The 19,399-nt window shown below is 40.2% G+C and overlaps 1 protein-coding gene across 2 annotated transcripts in view; it reads left to right on the top strand.

The window, feature by feature from the left end:
- The first annotated feature begins 1,330 nt into the window (after positions 1-1,330).
- The window catches only part of Ppp2r3a (protein phosphatase 2 regulatory subunit B''alpha), a 149,720-nt gene continuing 131,651 nt past the window's right edge, over positions 1,331-19,399 (top strand). For both annotated transcript variants that reach the window (XM_057768953.1, XM_057768952.1), the window contains exon 1: positions 1,331-1,450. The gene's annotated coding sequence lies outside the window, so the exon portion shown is untranslated. The remainder of the gene's footprint in view (positions 1,451-19,399) is intronic.

The following is a 19,399-nucleotide window of genomic DNA, read 5'->3' as shown; positions in this document are numbered from 1 at the left end:
GTCTTTTAAACTGGGAAGGTATAAAGTTGGGTGTGTAATGGTTTGTATTCTTTTTCTTCCAAGGCACCACAGACCATATTTTAGCTAATGGAAAGATTAACCTGGTGAAATGGTTCAGGAAAAAAAGCCTGTTTGGGGAAATTTTACATACATTTTTCTTTTAAGAACAAAAAATACTTCTTGTAATCAAGCTTACACATAGCTACAGAAGGTGGAACGATATACATGCTGTTCACTTGCACCATCTACACATAAATGTATAGTGGATGTATTCACATGTACACATAAGACACTTACTATGATGACTGGTGCCATGCTAAAAGCTGTTGACAGAAACAAAGGGACAAGCCATGTGCCCAGAGCCTGTCCTCGCAGCTGTCCTGTTCTTGGCTCTTCCTACATCTGACTCTTCATCTCTACCTGCATGTCACTCACACTGCTCATTCTCCTGACTGACCGACTTGTTTTTGTTATCTATATTCTTCTATAATGATTGACTTTGCAATTCAGAATTGAATGTCCAATTTTTTTGTCATTGAGCTGCGATACTCATGTAGACCAAGTTGGCTTCAAAGTAGCAATATAGCAAAGGATGACTTTGAACTTCTGATTCTCTTGCCTCCTCTACCTCTGTAGAGCTGGAATTACAGGCTTGTGTCAACTCTCCCAGTTTATGTGATTTTATGTGGTGGTAGGCACTACACAAACTGAGCTATGTCCCTAGTCCAGCCATCCATTTATTTCCCCGTTTTAGCAAAGGCGAACCTTGTTTATTATTTTAGCTAGGGTCAAAGGTTCAGGCATCAAGACTGCAAATGTTTCGGAACAATCCCATTAAGTTGTGCATTTGTTTTATGTAGTTTTGTTTATTTTAGCAATTTAAAATTTTATTTAACAATACGTTAAAAAAAATAAATACAAACTCTTTTTTCAAAACTCACACAGCTTGGGCTGAGCGAAAAAGAACGTGCAGGTGCGAGCCACCGCAAGGAGTGTAGACGGTAGTCTGGCTCACATAAAAGCCCAGAAGGGCAAGACAGTTAACGAAGAGGACAGTAAAAAGGGCAATAAAAACAATGATGGCCATCATAAAACGCATACTTTTAGCATGAAACTCCTTCGCCAAACAGGACGACTCGCCGTCTCCGTTATACAAAGCAGTGCACAGCGGCGGCTACAGCCGCCGCGGCTCTCCTGGCGCCCCTCAGGGTCCCCTTTCGCAGGGGGACCAGGCGCGGCCAGGTGGGCGGGGCAGCCCGGTGGGCGGGGCCGGTGGGCGGGGCCGAGGCGCTGGCGGGTGGCTGGGCGGCTGGGCGGGGCGCACTCAGGCCTGGGCTCCTCACGCGCGGCGAAAGCGGCCCAGACCCCGCGCTGCAGGAAGCCGGGGCGGTGTGTGGCGCGTCGCTTGAGAGGCGAGGCAGCCGCGGGAGGAGGAGCGGCGGGCACTGAAGTAGGTGCACGGACGCGGGGCGGTAGGCCAGCTCTCCGTCTGCGCCCCCGGCCCGCGGCGGGCTGGCGAGGCCGAGGGGCGGCGCGCGGAGGCCGGGGCGGGCGGGGCCGGGGGCGGGGACTGGCCTGGCCGCAGGGGCCGCGCGCGGTGCGGGGACTCCGGGTGGAGCACAGGCTCGCCGGAGGGCTCCCGGGGCCGGCGGCGGAGGTTAGCGCTGGCCCGAGTGTCCCGTCGAGAAGGCCGGGGGACAGGGTGACCGGCGCCTCCCACCTCGCGGGACGCCCGGCCCGGGAACTCGTTAACAGGAAAGCTTGGCAAGGCGGCAAATGCCAAGGTTCTGGAAGAACTGAGAGTCACGTCGTTCGGCGCTGAGGCTTTATTTTCCTTCCCCGCCCCCTGCCCGACCTCGGCCAGACTTGGCCAAAGAAGGATGTGTCACCCGTTCGGGGCTGCGGGCGGGATCTCAGCCACTCGGGGAACAGGGGCACCTGAAACAAAGGTAGAGGGCGGCCGAGTGGCTGAGCTGCGAGGGCCTCGGCGGCTCCCACGGTCGCGCCGGCCCGGCCGCCGCCTTGGAGGGGCGTTCTCCTTGGGGACCGCTCGATGGAAACCAGCTGGCCGGGCTTGGAGTTGATGTTGCCTCGGAACTGTGTAGTGCTCACATTATTTCCATTCCTCCCACTCTGATAAAGCCTAAAGAAATTTTATCCCTCTCGATGCTCTGCAAATGAGGAGGGGTGGTGGTGGGGGAGACAGATTACTGTTTGTAAATTATAAGACATTTTCTTTGTAGAAAATAGTTTGCAAACACAGAATAAATTCGTTAACACGCTAGCGAAGGGAATGCTTTGTAGTGCCTTTCAAAATCTAAGAAGAGTTCCTCCTCGAATCTTCATTTATGTACAAAACGTCCCCCGCCTCTTTGGTGCCAGGCATTTTTCTTTGTTCTTCTTTAGTGTCTGGCCTCAGTTTCTTGTAAACAGAGGATCAAGCCCAGGGACCCTAAAAATTGCCATACTAGGTCAGAGCATGGGCGTCCAGCTAAGCAGGCAGCAGGCTCGTGTTGTAGTAAAACACAGGGCTTTTTCCTTGGCACCGTTAAAAATTATCTCAATTTCCTTCACTAGTCTCCATTACTAAAAGCATTAAAAAAAAAAAAACCTACAGATGGCTTCTGATTTGCACGTGATTTATTTACGTTTATTGCATTCAAAAGGCTCTCTGGTCATTTCTGACACGCTTATGTCATGAAATACTGGGGGAGGGGGGACTTGGATCTTGTATGCAATCTGGAAGCTCGGATAAGGAATACAAAGTTTTGGTGCGTTTTGTTTGTTTGTTTTAATAGAAAGCCTTTGGAGAAGTCTTTACCAGGACCAATGTACTGTTATTGGATTCAGTGATAGCTTTAAACACTGAGAGCCTAAAGAGTAAACAGTTACTGCTTTACTTCCATGCATAAGATTTGCACATTGTAACTGTCACTATGCTTAGCATTCTACGAGCCGTCTGACTTTATCTTGGTCTGAATTCATCTGGCCATGAGGTTCAGCGAAACCAAGTATCCTGAGAGAAAGGAAGTTTTGCCTGAGCAGGAAGAGAATAAAGGGTTTGGGCGATTATGGAGTACAGGATATTTGAAGGTGATAAACTCAGAGACTCAGTTCTGATCAGGATAGTTCCGAGTGATCTGGCCTTTGTCAGCTTTCAACAAGTAACTCAAGCTTTTCATCTCTGACACTCTTCTTGACAGTCCTTTCAGTCACCACCTCCACCCCTGCAACAAAAGTAACAACAACAAAACCCCCGCCAGATCAAGGAGTAGGATTGACTTTTGAGTATTGCCTATCAGGGTTTCTCATCCATGGTACTATTGACATTTTACATCAGATAATACTTTGTTATAGAGGGCTAGCCTGTGCAATAGAGGATGGTTAGCCACGTTCCTGACTTAGAATCCTAGCTACTGATATAGTACTACACACATACTTAATGACAATCAGAAGCGCTTCTAGACCAGTGGTTCTCAACCTTCCCAATGCTGCGTCAGTTTAATACGGTTCCGCATGCTGTGGTGACCCCATAAAATTATTTCGTTGCTACTTCATAACTGTAATTTTGCAACTGTTGTGAATCGTAATATCTGTGTTTTCTGGTGTTCTTAGGTAACCCCTCTGAAAGGGTCATTCGGCCCCCAAGTTGAGAACCACTGTTCTAGACATTGCTAGATATCCCCCAGAAAGGGCCACGTTTTCCATAGTTGGAAACTACTATTGTAAACTGAATGCTACCTTAATCCCAGGACTGCTTTGTCCTTGTTTGCTGACTTTGTCTGCTTTCCTAACCTTAGGGCAAGAGAAGTCGCTCATTTTATATGTGGCAGCCTACTTTGCCAACTGGATGGCAGGTTAGGTCTAGGAAGGCAAAGATAAAAGCAACTGGTATGATATCTGCATTTCTAGTCTGTGTAGTCTAAAGAGGTAACTGGTGTAAACGTGTAATTATACAGTTATCTCATTACAGCTGTGTTAAATTCTGAAGGGCGAAGTACAGGTTTCCCTGAGTACCTAAAATGTTCATCTTGACCTAGTCTGGAAACTGAGGAGAGTTTCTTTGGGGGACGTAACATTTGCGATGGACTCAGAGGATAAGTACGGACTTGCTAAGTAAAGCTTGGGGGACAGTATTCTACACAGAAGGAAGAACTGTGAATCCTAAAAGAATATTTTTTTCTTGGGAACCCAGAAGCTAGTATGGCTGGAACTTGAAGAGTTAGGGGCAGAATGATATAAAACGAGTAGGGAAGTAGGTGGAAGCTCTCTGTTACTGATTGATTTCTCAGTCCAGCCGACCTCTAGACTCATGCAGGGACTTAAACCAACAGTGTTGGGCCCTTCTCCAGGTCCATTATATCACAGTATCTTCTGTTCAGCCACTATTTCCTCTATGCCTCTGAATAGATAGACAGTGGTAATAGTTTTGTTTACCATTCTGAACTTTTTCTTTTTTTGGATAGGTATCCTGTTTACACAAATGGTAACCCACTGTGCTCTGTTATTTTAATAGTCCCTTGGGAATTTATCCATTTTGATATATATGTTCTCCTATTGATGAGCATATAAATGTTTTCAATTTATTATAAAGAGCATTGTAAATATGCCAGTTCATATGTGTATGAGTATACTTGTGGAGTAAATTGATAGAAATAAGATTACTGGACCAAATATGTTTGTGAAAGAGCATCATATGGAAAAAATGATTTGAACAAGGTAGCTAAAACATTAAAAGATGATAACTGGGACTGGGATGATAGCAATAGAGCTAGAAAGAAATACATGTATGTATGAAATGTATTTAGGAGTCATGGTTGATAAAATTTAGAACAACAGTTCTCAACCTGTAGGTCAAGACCCTCTGGGTCTTCATATCAGATATCTTACATAGCAGATATTTAGATTACTATTAATAGTAGTAGCAAAATTACAGTATGAAATAGCAATGGAATAATTTTGTGATTGGGAGTCACCACAACATGAGGAACTGTATTTAAAGGGTCACAGCATTAGGACATTGAGAACCACTCGTTTAGAAGATAATGGCACAAATGTTAAGGGTTAAAAAGGAACCATCCTAGGATGAATTCCAGAGCACTAGTTTGCCCAAAACTGTGAATAGTGGAGTTGTTACCTGAAATAGAGGTCATCAAAAGGACAGGTTTTGAGGTGGACATAAGTAATCATTCTCATTGGGATGCTAACCTTTCATTTAAACATGCCATGTAAGAACTTGACAGTTCAGAACACATGGGGGAAAGCATAGAACTGGAGACATGCATTTTTAGGTTTAAGTTGAAGTGTATGGGTGAAATTGGTCATTGTAGAGGTTTCAAACCAACAGGCCAGCGTTGAATCTTGCCCGCAGATGTTTTACTTTGTACATGAGGTGGTTTCATCATTAATTTTGCTTTAGTTGCCAATATGTTTAAGTCAAGATTTTTGAAGAGAGAGAAAATGAATGACACGTTAAGCTCTTTCTTGTAAAGCAACAGTGATCAGAGGTTAAGTCCCAACTGGCCCCAGTCAGCCACACCCTAAAACTTATGCCTGCCCTGCTTTGCCTCTGCTTCTGTATTTTGCAAGTGAGTTTGTGTGCACATGTGGAAGTCAAAAGATAACCTTCAGGAGTTGGATATCCTTGTTGATGTAGGGTCTTTGTTGTTTTTCCTGTGCTGCCACCTCTAGGCTTGGTGGCCCATGAACTTTCTGGTGGTTTTCTCTGTCTCCATCTCCCATCTGACAGTAGGAGTGCTGGCACTGAACATGCATGTAGATGTTCCACACAGTTCTGAGGATCAAACTCAGGCTTGAGTACAAGTGCTTTACCAGCTGAACCAACTTGCTGACCTAATGCTGTATGATTTTGAATGTATGTATAATTCCTGGTCAAGGGAGAGTGTGATTTTCTTCTTGGATTTACATTGGAAACACTGAATAATTTTTTTAAAAAATACTAATGCTGGGGTTGAGGAGATAACTGCACAAGTATGAGGACCTGAATTGGAATCTCCAGTGTCCGTGTCAAAATCTATGCATGACAGTACAGTCATCAGTAACTCCAGTGCTGTGACAGAGACAGGAGGATCACTGGAGTTTGCTGGCCACTAGCCTGGCTCCAGGTTTAGTGAGAGACCCTGTTGACCTTTTCTGGCTTCTCTGTATAAACACGGACACACACACCAGCATGCATATGTGCACATGTACCAATATACTCCCCTGAACACATTTTTACACACACACATACACACTTTAAAAAAAAAAAACTTAATGCTGAGGTTCATCTGAGCAATTTGTTTGTATTTATTTGGTCTTAATTGCAGTGCTGGGTTTTTTGTTTTGTGTGTTTGTGTTGTGTGGTGGTAGTGGTGGTATTTTGGTTTTGTAGTCGGTGTCTAGCCAGGTGGCTCTGGATGGCCAGGTACTTGCTGTTGAAGTACTAGATGGCTTCTAAGTAGCAGTCTCTTTAGTGCTGGCAGCCTTGTCTAAATGCTCCTCAGATGATTCCACTGACTAGTGGAAAGAGAGCCACTGACCCAAGATTAGCAACAGAAGAGGGCTCAGAATTTTGGTGTTTCGTTGCTGATGTTGTTGTTGTTTTAGAATAAGATAATGAAAAGTAAATAGGAAGATACCATGAGGTGGCACCTTGCTTGATGTTAGATATGTGACAACTGAATACATACTATGGAGTTTCTGATTAAATTAGGCAAAAAAAGTTGGTTTGCATGTAGGCAAGTGCACTGTACTTAAATGAGATTTTTAAAAGTAAACTATACTTGCAGCTGGAGAGATGACTCAACACCCAGATGCCAGTTCATTATGACTCTAGTTCCAAGGGGTCCAATGCCCTCTTCTGGCCTCCACAGGCACCAGCACACACATGATTCAGGCAAAATACCCATACACATATAACAATAAATGAATAAAATATTTTAAAATAATAACCCATATTTGATCTTTGTTTTATATGTTTTCTTTAAAAGTTTAATTGTAGTACCCAAGCAGCGGTAGTACACATCTGTAATTCCAGCACTTGGGAGGACTGCCTGGTCTATGAAACAAATCCAGGACAACCAGAGTTGTTACACAGAGTAACCTTGTCTCAAAAAAAAAAAAAAAATCTAATTGTAGTTTAGGGTATGCCATAAAGGAAAAAAAAGATAGTACTTCCCCAAAGAAAAAGTAGTTAAGTGCACTGAAAATAATCTGTTGAACTTTGGAAGATGGACATCTTTGTCCTCAGCAAGAGCCATTCTGGAATGGAAAATGTAGAAACCAGATTGAAATAAGTACACCCTAAAAAAATAATGAATGTTCAAAATCATCTGTGTCTCCGTGCAGTGTGGATTGAACCCAGGGCTTTGCACATGCTCAGTGTTCTACCTCTGTGCTTTATTTCCAGCCTAGATCGACAAAGATTTCAAAAAGTTTATCTGAGAAGATGTGGAAAGGGAGGGGCTGGTATCTATGGCTATATAGCAGATACTCAGTATGTTGAGTACCCAAACACTTCTGACTTCTCAGAGAAGTAGCTAGACAGTCCCTGATCACTTGTCTCCCTGTTGTAGAGGGGGTTTTCTTTGCATTTTGTTTTGAAGACTGCTTTTCACTGATGAGGTATTTTTCTAGGCTGAAGACTCCTGAAGGACTTGTTTTAGATGTTAGTGATTTGGCTGTAAGTCTCTTGCTTATCTAGAAAGGCAAGAGTTTCTAAAGGCCAGTAGTGATCTGGGCTCCAGTAACCCTGACATCATCCTTCCATTCAAGCGATGAACAAAAACCAGATTGTTTGCATATTAAAAATGGAGTATTTGGCTGTGCTAGGAAATGTGTGTTTGTCAGATTCCCAGGAGCAGTTTTGCAGTATTTTTTTTCCAGTTAACTTGATATTAGAACTTGATTTTTCCAGTTACATACATATAAATATTTTCATTCTTTGAAATCATTATCATTGATGGGGTGGCTATAAATTGGAGGTGCAGGCCGGGCGGTGGTGGCGCACGCCTTTAATCCCAGCACTCGGGAGGCAGAGGCAGGCGGATCTCTGGGAGTTCGAGGCCAGCCTGGTCTACAAGAGCTAGTTCCAGGACAGGTGCCAAAGCTACAGAGAAACCCTGTCTCGAAAAATCAAAAAATAAATAAATAAATAAATTGGAGGTGCATGCCCTCGTTGAGATCAGAGAGAAAGAGAACTGAACACAGTTTGGTATCAAAAAGACTTGTGAAAACTGAGCATGATGGTGTAGGCTTTTGATCCCAGCACTTGGAAGAGGGAAGCAGGTAGATCTTTGTGATTTCAAGGTCTGCCTTGGTCTACACCAGTTCCAAGCCAGTCAGGGTGGAAGAGTGAGACTCTGTCCAGAAAGAAAGAATGGGAGGTGGGAGAGAATGTATAAATGTTGTACTGTGAGTATTCAGAGTCACTGTTTAAGACCCAGTAATGCCACTTTGGGTATATATCCAAAGGATGCTCAATCGTGCCTCGCCATAAGGACATGTGCTCAACTATACTCATAGCAGCATTGGTTGTCATAGCCAGAACCTGGAAATAACCTAAATGCCCCTCGACTGAAGAATGGATAAGGAAAATGTGGTACATTTACACAATGGAGTACTACACAGCAGAAAAAAACAACAGCTTGAATTTTGCTGGAAAATGGATGGAGCTAGAAACCATCATTTTGAGTGAGGTAACCCAGACACAGAAAGGCAATTATCACATGTACTCATTCATAAGTTGTTTTTAAACATAAAGCAAAGAAAACTAGCCTACAAATCACAATTCCAGTGAACTTAGACAATAATGAGGATACTAAGAGAGACTTACATAGATCTAATCTACATGGGAAGTAGAAAAAGACAAGATCTCCTGAGTAAATTGGGAGCATGGGGACCTTGGAGGAGGGTTGAAGGGGAGGAGAGAGGCAGGGAAGGGAACAGAGAAAAAATGTAGAGCTCAATAAAAATCAATAAGAAAAAAAGACTGGTTTTCATGCAAATGGATATACCCATTCTATTTCTTCTTCATTGGCGACCTTAGTCTGGCACGGGAGGTTTTAAAGGTCAGTTTTAATTCAGTGTGTCTAAGAGTTCCAGTCTTCACAAAAACATAACAAAACAAGCAAACAAAAGGCACAGAAAGCATAGAAAGTGGAAAATGCCAAAGATTATTAGTGAAAAATGGTGTTTATTCATTGAAAGCATAAACTTTATTACTGTACTCTTTTGCACATAGAAATAGTATCTTGTAGGGATGAGTCCCACAGCTCAGTTAGATGGATAGTATATATATGTGGGGGGGGGTGTATACCATATAGTATATATAAATACTACACACACACATATATATAGGATGGCAACATATATATGAAGCAAACATAGCTTCAGTATGATTTGTACCAAGAATCTATTATTAGAAAATAATTTTATTTAGAAATTTGTATGTACTTTTGCAGCAGTGAGAATTCTCACATAAAAACAGTGGTTAGGTACCATACCTGAAGGGTGAATAGCCATTGCTGATGCAGTTCTCCTGTGGTGTGTGGAGGAGCATGGGTGACTGGATGAGCTGAGTCCTTAGACTAAGTTCTCAGATGCAAGGCCTGAGTTGTAATTTTTTTTTTAAATTGAGGTGAAATTAATTATTTTAACTGGTGGTTTTCGCTAAATTCACAGAATTTGCAAATACCACATCTAATTCTTAGATATTTTCATCACCCACAAAAGAAACTCTGTATCCCACTAGGCAGTCATTCTCCATTCCTTTCTTTCCAAATTCCTGGCAACAACCATTTTTGCTTTCTATCCTAAACATTTCATAGAAACCTTTTGTGTGTGTGTGTGCGTGTGTGTGTGTGCATGTTCTTTCATTTAGTGTAATGTTTACAAGACTCATTACATGTCATAGTGTGTGTGTGTCAATACTTCATTTCTTTTTCTGGTTGAATTATGAATTTGCCACCCTTTGTTTGCATCAGTTGGTGGCATTTGGGTCATTTGTACTTTCTGGATCTTCTAAACTATGCTGTTAAGAGGATTTGTTTACAGGTTTTGTTTAATACCTGTTTTCAGTTCATTGGTATTTAAAGGTAGAATAGAATTGCTGGACTATATAGTAATTCTTTTGTTTAAGGTGTTTGATTTGTGGTATTAAGGATTATTTTGAGGAGCTGGTGCATGCTAGGTAATAACTCTGAGTTAAATTGTCAGCCTTTGAGTTTTTTAAGGAACCACCAAACTGCCACACCAGTATCTGAAAATTCCCTGAATCCTCTCTAACACTCGTTATTCTGTGTTAGTTTCTTTGTTGTTGGCAGTGGTAGTCCTGTTGTTGCCATTGTTTTAAATTGTAGACATCTGCCCTACTGGATTCAAGTAGTCTCTCAGTATGGCTTTGATTTGCAGTTACATAATGACTTGATGGTATAGAACAGTTTCATATATTTCTTGGCTATTTGGTATTTTCTTTTTAAAAATTTCTATTGAAGAAAAATTTCTTTTGCCCATTTTTAAATTGTGTTGCCTTTTTGTTGTTGAAAAAATAAGAATTGATTATAGGGGCCTGGAGAGATAGCTCAGTGGTTAAAACACTTGGGGTGCAAGTACCCTAGTACTCATATAAGTTATAATTACAACCTTAGAGTGGAGACAGGATCCCCAGGACAAGCTGGTTATGAAGACTGACTACGTTGATGAGCTCTGAGTTTGAGTAAGAGATCCTACCTAAAAACAATGAGGTGGGGAGCTGGAGAGATGGCTCAGTGGTTAAGAGTACTTACTGCTCTTGCAGAGGACCCAGGTTCAGTTCCCAGCATCTACATCATAGCTCACAATCAACTGTAATTCTTGCCCTCTTTGCGTGCATGCGCTGCATATAAACTCATTCAGACAAGCACACATATACATAAATAAATTTATTTATACATAAATGAATAATTTAAAGAGAATAAATGAAAGATAAATTAAGGAAGATTCCCAGAAATAGCTTGAGGCCTTTGTATGCACACGGACACCTGTGTAAATGTGCTCACACACACAAGTAAAATGAAGAAAAAGGACAAAAGAGTTGATTATATATTCTAGATATTAGACCTTATCACATATGTGATTTGAAAATCTCCAATTTTGTGAGCTGCCCTTTCACTGTCTTGATGGTTGCCTTTGCGGAAAAGAACTTAGTTCATTTCTGTTGTCATTGTCTTTATGCTCTTGTCACCATCGAGATCACATTAATTTACCCCTATAGTTTTTTTTCTACGAGTATGTAATTTTAGTCTTTACATTTCAGTCTAACCATTTTGGCTTACTTTTGTATAGGAAGTGAGACCCCTCTTCATTCTTTTGCAAATGGATATCCTGGTGTCTGGTACTGTTTGTGGGAAGAGTTGTGTGGTGTTATGCACGTCTCATGCTGGCTTCATAGTCATTAAACAGGGGCCTCAGATATAGGAAGTCGTTGGAGAGATGATATTATATATCTAGAACTGAACATATATACTTAAAAGGGATTTGTCAAATCCTGTCCTTGTTCTCAAATTATGGGATGTAGTTGGACTTTCCTTTGGATTGGCAGCTCACAAAAAATGACACCAAGACTTATTATTAATTATGGAAGCTCGGCCTATAGCTTAGGCTTGTCCCACTAGCTCATAACTTAAATAAGGTGTACCCATTTATATTCGTCTACATTTTGCCTTGTGGCTTTTTAGCTCTCTTTCATCTTTCACCTCCTGTTTCCTCTCCATGTCCTCTGGTGTCTCTCTCACACCTAGATTCATCGCCTCCCTCTCTCTCTTCCCAGAAGTCCCATCTAACCTCTTCCTGCCTAGCTATTGATCATTCAACTCTTTATTAAACCAGTCAGAAGGCATCTTGGCAAAGACACATCTTCACAGTACAAAAAGATTGTTCCACAACATTGGGACATCTATTTTAGGTGTAAGGGTCTAAGAAGTTTTCAGTCATAGCAGTAAAGTAAAAGGCCAGATTTCTGTATTGAACCAAGAACCCTAATATTTTACTGTATTTTCTAGAAGCTGCTTCTTGATAAAATATCTGATGACTTCAGTCAATCAACAAATATTCACTTAGTAACTTGTATATGCCAGGTACTGTGTTTTTGTTTTTGTTTTGTTTTTTGGTATTGGAAATGCAGTACCTTGTGATACAAGGTACTGTATTCGCCAGAGTCTCATGACTCTGTCGAAATCTTTCTAACTCTTATCCCTTCCACAGTTATCCAATCAGTGACTCATTTTTTTTTCTTTTCTTACTAATTAGGCCTTGAATCTATACTAATTAGGACTCTTCTCCACTGATGTCCTCTTGCCAGACTAGTTCAACACTAACGTTCACATTGCTAACCAGTGAATGAATCAGTTCTCTGTCTTCCTTCAATAGCATCTTACACTGTTAGTTTTTTTGTTAATGCTTTCTTCACTAAACGTATAACACATTTCATCTTTACTTCCTCTTACCTTACTGAGGCTTTTTTTCACCTCAGCTTTCCCGCATAGTTTCTCATTATCTTTCTAACCTCTGAAAAGTTGAAGGCTACAGAGCTTTATTTCAAAACTACATTTCCAATAACCTATCCCATCTCAGTAAAAAGTAGCTTCATTATTCTAGAAGCCCAGGGCAAGAACCCTAAGTCACCTTTGATTCTCTTACATTTTATGTTCAATCTGTCATCTGTCTTGTTGAGTCTACGTTCAAAGTTTTGAGTCATTAGATTAAGTCACTTTCTACTATCTTCATTGTTTCTGCCTTGCTCAGACCAGTGATTCTCAACCTGTGGGTTGTGACACTTTGGGGTCACCTAAGACCATCAGAAAACATAGATATTGTATCATTAGTGCAAGGAGCAGGCCCACTTGTTCTTCCTGGCCGCGCGGCTAGATTAGCCCCAAAATAACCACACAGAAATTGTATTAATTAAATCACTGCTTGACCTTTTAGTTCTAGCCTCTCATTGGCTAACTCTCACATCTTGATTTAATCCATTTCTATTAATCTTTATATCGCCACATAGCAGTAGCTTACGGGGAAAGATTCAGCATGTCAGATTCTGGCGGCTCCATGGTGTCTCTCCTACTCCGCCTTTCTTCCTCCCAGCATTCAGTTCTGTCTCCCCCACCTGCCTAAGTTCTGCCCTATCAACTAGGCCAAGGCAGTTTCTTTATTAACCAATAAAAGCAACACAAAGACAGAAGGACCTCCTACACCATATTATGATTCATGACAGTAGCAAAATTACAGTTATGAAGTAGCAATGAAAATAATTTTATGGTTGGGGATCACCACATGACGAAGTGTTTTTATTAAAGAGTGGTAGCATCAAGAAGCTTGAGAACATTGCTCCAATACCCTCTTTTTCTTGATGTGTCCCTCCTCTTCTACAAACTGTTACTAACACAGGAACAAGAATTTTCAGTGCTCTGTGGAAAGTTAAATCCTCTCCTCCTAGGCTTTAGGCTAACCTTTAAGGACCACTAAGCCCCATCCCCTCCACCCCGATCACACACGCCTGTATTATTCTGACTTCATCTTCTATTCTCCTTTGTGGTTGTTTTTGACTGAGTCACAAATAACACCCTTTTCCCAACATGCCTTTGCATTCTCCCTAATAGGCTTTCTCTCTCATTTCCCTGGGATCTTTGTCCAAGTCCTCTTCTCCTAGAAGTTCCTCTCTTCTTCAGGTTGCTTCTCAGCACTCTAAGGACTCTGATGGTTATTCACTCTGCCCCACATCTGAGATGAGTGCCTGAGGTTATCACTCTTCTTGTTGTTTGTTTATTCTATTTTGGTTTGGGGTTTTGTTTTTCCTCCAATGACAGGGTCTCACTATGTAGCCCAGACTGGCCTGAAACTCAGTCACCTAAGTGCTAGGATTATAGGTGTGTGAATTTTCCTTATTTATTTACCAATCTTTAACTGTCATTTAACTGGATTTAAAAAATTAAAAACTTCCTATCTATGAGATCAAAACCTAAAAACCAAGATTAGTGGCTATGAGTGGAATATGCCATTAAAACTGTAGATAGCATAGCAGGGCACAGTTCTTTTTATTTGTAGTTCACAGGTGTATTCCCTATTTTGCAGTTGTGAGGACTGAGGCCCTGAATGCCATTGAGAGTAGTACTGATGTATTATTGCCATACTATGTCCTCCTATAAGCTCTATGGCTCGGGAGTTAGCATTTTGTCTCCTCTGAACTTGGTGCATCTTAACAACCTTAGTGCTTTTCTGGCAGATCTGGTTGGAACCCCATGGTGAGTACTCCTAAAGTAAATAGAGGCCCACACCACCGTGATGTGAGTATTAAAGGCAGGAGAGGGTCCGACGTAATAGGAAAATAATGTGTTGAGCAAGTTCAGAAACATCATCTGAGCCAGCATTTCTCCAAACCTGCAGGCTTCTATATGTGCCTTCTGGTGTGTTATAAAGAGGTTGCAGTATTTTCTCTTGATTTATTATATTTAAAAATAATTCATTATTTATTTAATTTTTCAATTTTTAATACATTTCCTTTTTGTGTGTGAGAGTGGGTAGATAGATTTGACTGTGTGCCTGTTAGGGGTTGTGGTATGTGCACATACAGCATCCAGTATATTATTGTTAATTCTGTAGTTACCCTCCCATGTGATAAAAGACTGGTTGGATATGCTTTCAAAACATCCTATTTATGTGCAGCATAAAAATATTTATTTATTTGTATTTTATATACTCATTCTTTATTATAAAAATGGCAGACTTTTTTTTTCTATTCTGTTGGACTTCTACCCCTTTGTGGTATTTTTAAGTTGTTAGTTTTGATATCAGATTTGCTTGTAGCACGAATTCTAATTGGTCGTAGTAATAAAAACCTGGAGTCAGATATTAGGGGGTGAAAACTGAAGGATCAGAAAAACAGAGCAATCAGCCACTAGTTCTTACCTCTAACAATGCTCAGACTAAAGGGACAATCCTGTCTCTATGAATCCTCAGACTGCTTCTGAGCTCACTCCTATCTCCACCTCCCTGGAGCTGATATTAAAGGAGTGAGATCCCAAGTATTGGGATCACCTTTGTGTGAGCTCTGTTTCTCTTTTAGACAGATTCAATCTCGTGTAGCCCAGGTGGTCTTGAACTCACAGAGATTTGTCTACCTCTGTCTCCTGAGTGCTGGGATTAAAGGCAAGTGCCACCACTGCCTGTCCTCTATGTCAAATAGTGAGTGGCTTAGCTCTGCACTCTGATCTTCAGGCAAGCTTTATTTGTTAGACTACAAACAGAATATCTACATTTGCTTATTTTGCTTTTATGAAACATTTTTATTGATCATATAATTCTTTTTCATTAGTTTATTAATTATACATGATAATGGTTTGGAGTTTTTTGTTTTTTGAGTTTTGGGTTTTATTTTGCTTTTTCAAGACAGGGTTTCTCTCTGTAACAGCCCTCGCTGTCCTGAAACTAGCTCTTTAGACCAGGGTGGCCTTGAACTCACAGAGATTCGCCTGTCTCTGCCTCCTGAGTGCTGGGATTAAAGATGTGTACCACCACCACCTGGCTTGGATTTTTTTATATTTACATCTATACATATAAACTATATTTCCATATTCATTCTCCCATTACCTTCTCATTATCCTCCCACACTCCCTGGCCCCCTTCCTCTCCCCAACTTACAATGTGTCACCTACTTTTATGTCTTTATTTGTGTGTGTCCTAATTAGTTAATGAGGGTTACATACATGAATATAAGACAGTTATTTACAGGAACATGGACATCTTAGCTGTGTCTACAACACTGAAGAAAGTGTATCCTCTTACCCTAGCAGATAGTAATTGCCAATAACTCATTAGGGAGGCTTGGGAACCTTGTGATTCCCCTCCCCATTTCTCCCTCTTGGTGGGCCCCATCTTGTACTGGTTGGTCTCTTGCAGGAAATTGCAGTTGCGGTGAGTTCATGTCATGCCAAAAAATAATATCCTACAATACTCTACTCCTTACTCCAGGTCTTACATTCTTTTTCCTCATTCTTATAGTGTTCCTTGAGCCTTGGAAGGACTGATACAGAGATTTCTCATTCAGCAATCACTAATGTTCAACACATTGACTAGTTAATCAATCTATATAATAACTGCCACCCATTGCAAAAAAAAAGGGGGGGCTTTTCTGACCAAAATTGAAAACAGCATTAATCACTAGGCATAAACCTGTTTAAAAACCAGGTAATTTGATAAATGCATGCCCATTTAGTAAAGTAGCAATAGTATCTTCCCACTGGGTTCTGTGACACCCCTGACCAAGAGTTTTTGACCAGGTTTATTGTACCAGCTATTGTTGATTACTTCCAGTAGAGCAGGCCTCTAATCTAATCAGAAGGTGATTAGTGATCCCAATAACAGCCATGCCACTAGTACACTAATGGACTTATCTTGTCAGCTAGATTGATAATGCAGCACAAAGGGTTTATTTAGTAAGACAGTTGATGACTTTCCTCCCATAACAATCTGCATGACACTTTCTATCACCATAAAAGCTAGCCAGGAGAGAAGAAGTTTCTAGCTCAGTTTCAGCTTCACTTTTCTATGTTCTGTGACCAAAGTGCAGTCTTACCATACTAGTAGTGGAATCTTTCCATCTTGCTCCAGTAGCAATGAAAACTAGTAGCAATAGCCTGTATTGTTTTAGGTGCAGAACTTTTTAAAGTGACTTTTTAATTAGTTGGTTTTATGCTATTAACATTAAAAAGATACTATTAAATTTCATTTTCATGCTGTGTACTGGCTGCATGTTGGGGATAAACTAGACTCTTTTTTATATACTTTTAGATATTTTCCAGACTGAAGTCTTTAACTCATTTGGAATTTATTTTTATGGATAGTGTGAATTCTGTGAATTCCCCAAATATTTATTTGGCTGTGTATTTTGAATAACTTCATAGTAGATAGTGTATCAATTACCAGTTACTAATTCCTCAAATATATGCATTGACTCTGATAATAACGGACTCTGATTAGTCCCATTTATTATTGTTTCTTTGCCATTGATATTTACTTGGTTTTAATTCCATGCTAGCTTATATGCACATATATTATATAATTAATGGTTTAAATTATTGTGCATGCTTGCTTATATATATATAATACAACTCTTGTTTATTCTCAACTTTCTTGCTCTCTAATTATTGACTATATTCTCTGTCTTCATGCCTCTTCCAGCATTTTGGGATGGGCTACATCATTGTCTCCTCTTTGACTTTTCCTGAAGTTGAACTTTGTTCTCCTTTCTGCCTTCCAATATGATCTTACTTACTATCATGTTTTCTCCAAATTGGATTCCATTGAATTTCAAAGTAAATTGAATATTTCTTGTTGGAATTACTGCTAGAGATGGTAATTCAAATGTTTTCTTTGAATGATTTTGTTTAATTTGGTGCTGACTACTCATTTTTCATTTTATTTTATTAGAGACAGAGCCTCATGTCGTCTAGACTAGCCTTTAACTTGTGTAGTGGAAAATGACCTTGAACTTCTGGTCCTCCTGCCTCCAACCTCCTAACTTCTGGTATTACAGATGTGTGCCACCACACCAGGTTTTCAACTCTTTCATTGGACTGGACCACAGGGGCCTCATGCATGCTACGTAGTGGTTTCTTGCTTCATCTGCTTCTGCTTCCCTAACCCATCACATTGCCTCCTGAATCCCATCACCCCCTCACAGAGAAACTACAGTACTGCTGCAAATACTTAATAAATACTTTATGAATAAATGGAAAATATTTCTAAGTTTTTTTTTCTGTTCAGTAACTTTTGACACTGAATCTTCATCCTTGAATTTGTTTTCTCCAAATTGAATTTCATATTTTACTCTTCCATTAAGTTTCTTTAAATTGTATTTTCTTACCCTGACATTTGCATTTTTTCACATTTAAAGCCTTGTGCCTTTTCCATTTCCCTCCTGTCGACTTAATCTCACAGGTCACTTGTTTTTATTTTTTTAAATTAAGCTTTATGCTTGGCCTTATGGCATGTTTTACATGGTGTTCTATTTCTGGATATGACTCTGCTTTTTCATGTGCCTTTAATTATGTCCTAGTCAGCTTTATTGTTGTACAAGCTCTTTGTTTTAATTATAATTACAAAGTTTGATAATGTAGTGTGACATTCAAAGAGCATTTAACATTATTCATCCTCTTAAAAGTCATAAGTTTTACCCCATTGATTTGTTATGATTTTATTTTATATAGCTGTTTTGTGTCATAACTTTACTTCTTAAAGACTTCATTTCAGACATTGTGAAAAATTAGAGTTTAAAAAGTTTGATCTAAGTTCTACCCATTGAAGTGCTCCGTTCCTGTGCATTTCTCTCCTCCTTCCTTCTTCCTATTAAGAGACATCAAGAAACCTGGAACTATAGCAGAGACTGATTCTTCATATTCATTTAGACTTAACACAGTGGTGGTGAAGGAGGAAAGGGTTGTAGACATTAGAAAGCTTTAGGTTCAAGTCAAAATTCTTAAATTTTCTCGATAATATGACCAAGTGTTGAATTTGAGGTTTTGGTTGTTTTGTTATTTTTATCTTGGCCTCAATATCCTTGTCTATTAGGTAATATGGCTTTATTGTTGGCATAAGAATTTAATTAGATGTTACATTTCGATTCTCAACCTAGTCCTAATATATTTGAGAACATTCATGTACCACATAATGATATTTTGGCCAACAGTAGACCACCACATACCCAATGTGGTCCTAAAAGATTATACTGGAGCTAAAAAAAAATCCTATTGCCTCATACACTATAGCTTTGGAAGAAAAAGAAGGAAAGGAAACTATATGTGAAGAAAAAAAGAACTGCAAAGGAAATTCACAGTGAGGGGTTTATTTAGACCTCAACATAATCCTTTTAAAGTTTGAAAATGGAACTGGAGAAATGAGTTGCAACAGAAAACCCAAGTTTAGTTCCCAGAACCCACATTAGGTGGCTCATAACCCCAGCTCCAGGGCATTTGACACATCTGCCTTCTGTGGACACATAATCTACCAGAAAACACATGGACACACATTTTAAAATAAAAATAGTAGAATCTCTCGCTCTTTTTTTTTTTTTTTTGAGTTTGAAAACAGCCAGACATTAGTGACAAACACCTTTGATCCAAACACTCAGGAGGCAGAGGCAGGCAGATCTCTGAGTTCAAGGCCAGCTTGGTCTACAGAGCAAGTTCCAGGACAGCCAGGGAAACACAGAGAAACCATGTCTCAAAAAACCAAAATAATAATAAATAAAATAAGATAAAGTTTGAAAACATGGATCCCCCCCCCCCAACACTGATAGATTTTTGTTACTAGGAGAATTCCTGAGGCACAGTCTACTTGCAAGCAAATCTGCTGTGGAAAGGGAAACTGC

The sequence above is a fragment of the Chionomys nivalis genome, chromosome 4 (genome assembly GCF_950005125.1).
Source record: "Chionomys nivalis chromosome 4, mChiNiv1.1, whole genome shotgun sequence".
Classification (NCBI taxonomy): Eukaryota; Metazoa; Chordata; class Mammalia; order Rodentia; family Cricetidae; genus Chionomys; species Chionomys nivalis.
The sequence above is the reverse complement of the archived record's forward strand: the minus strand, read 5'-3'. Positions and strand labels throughout refer to the sequence as shown.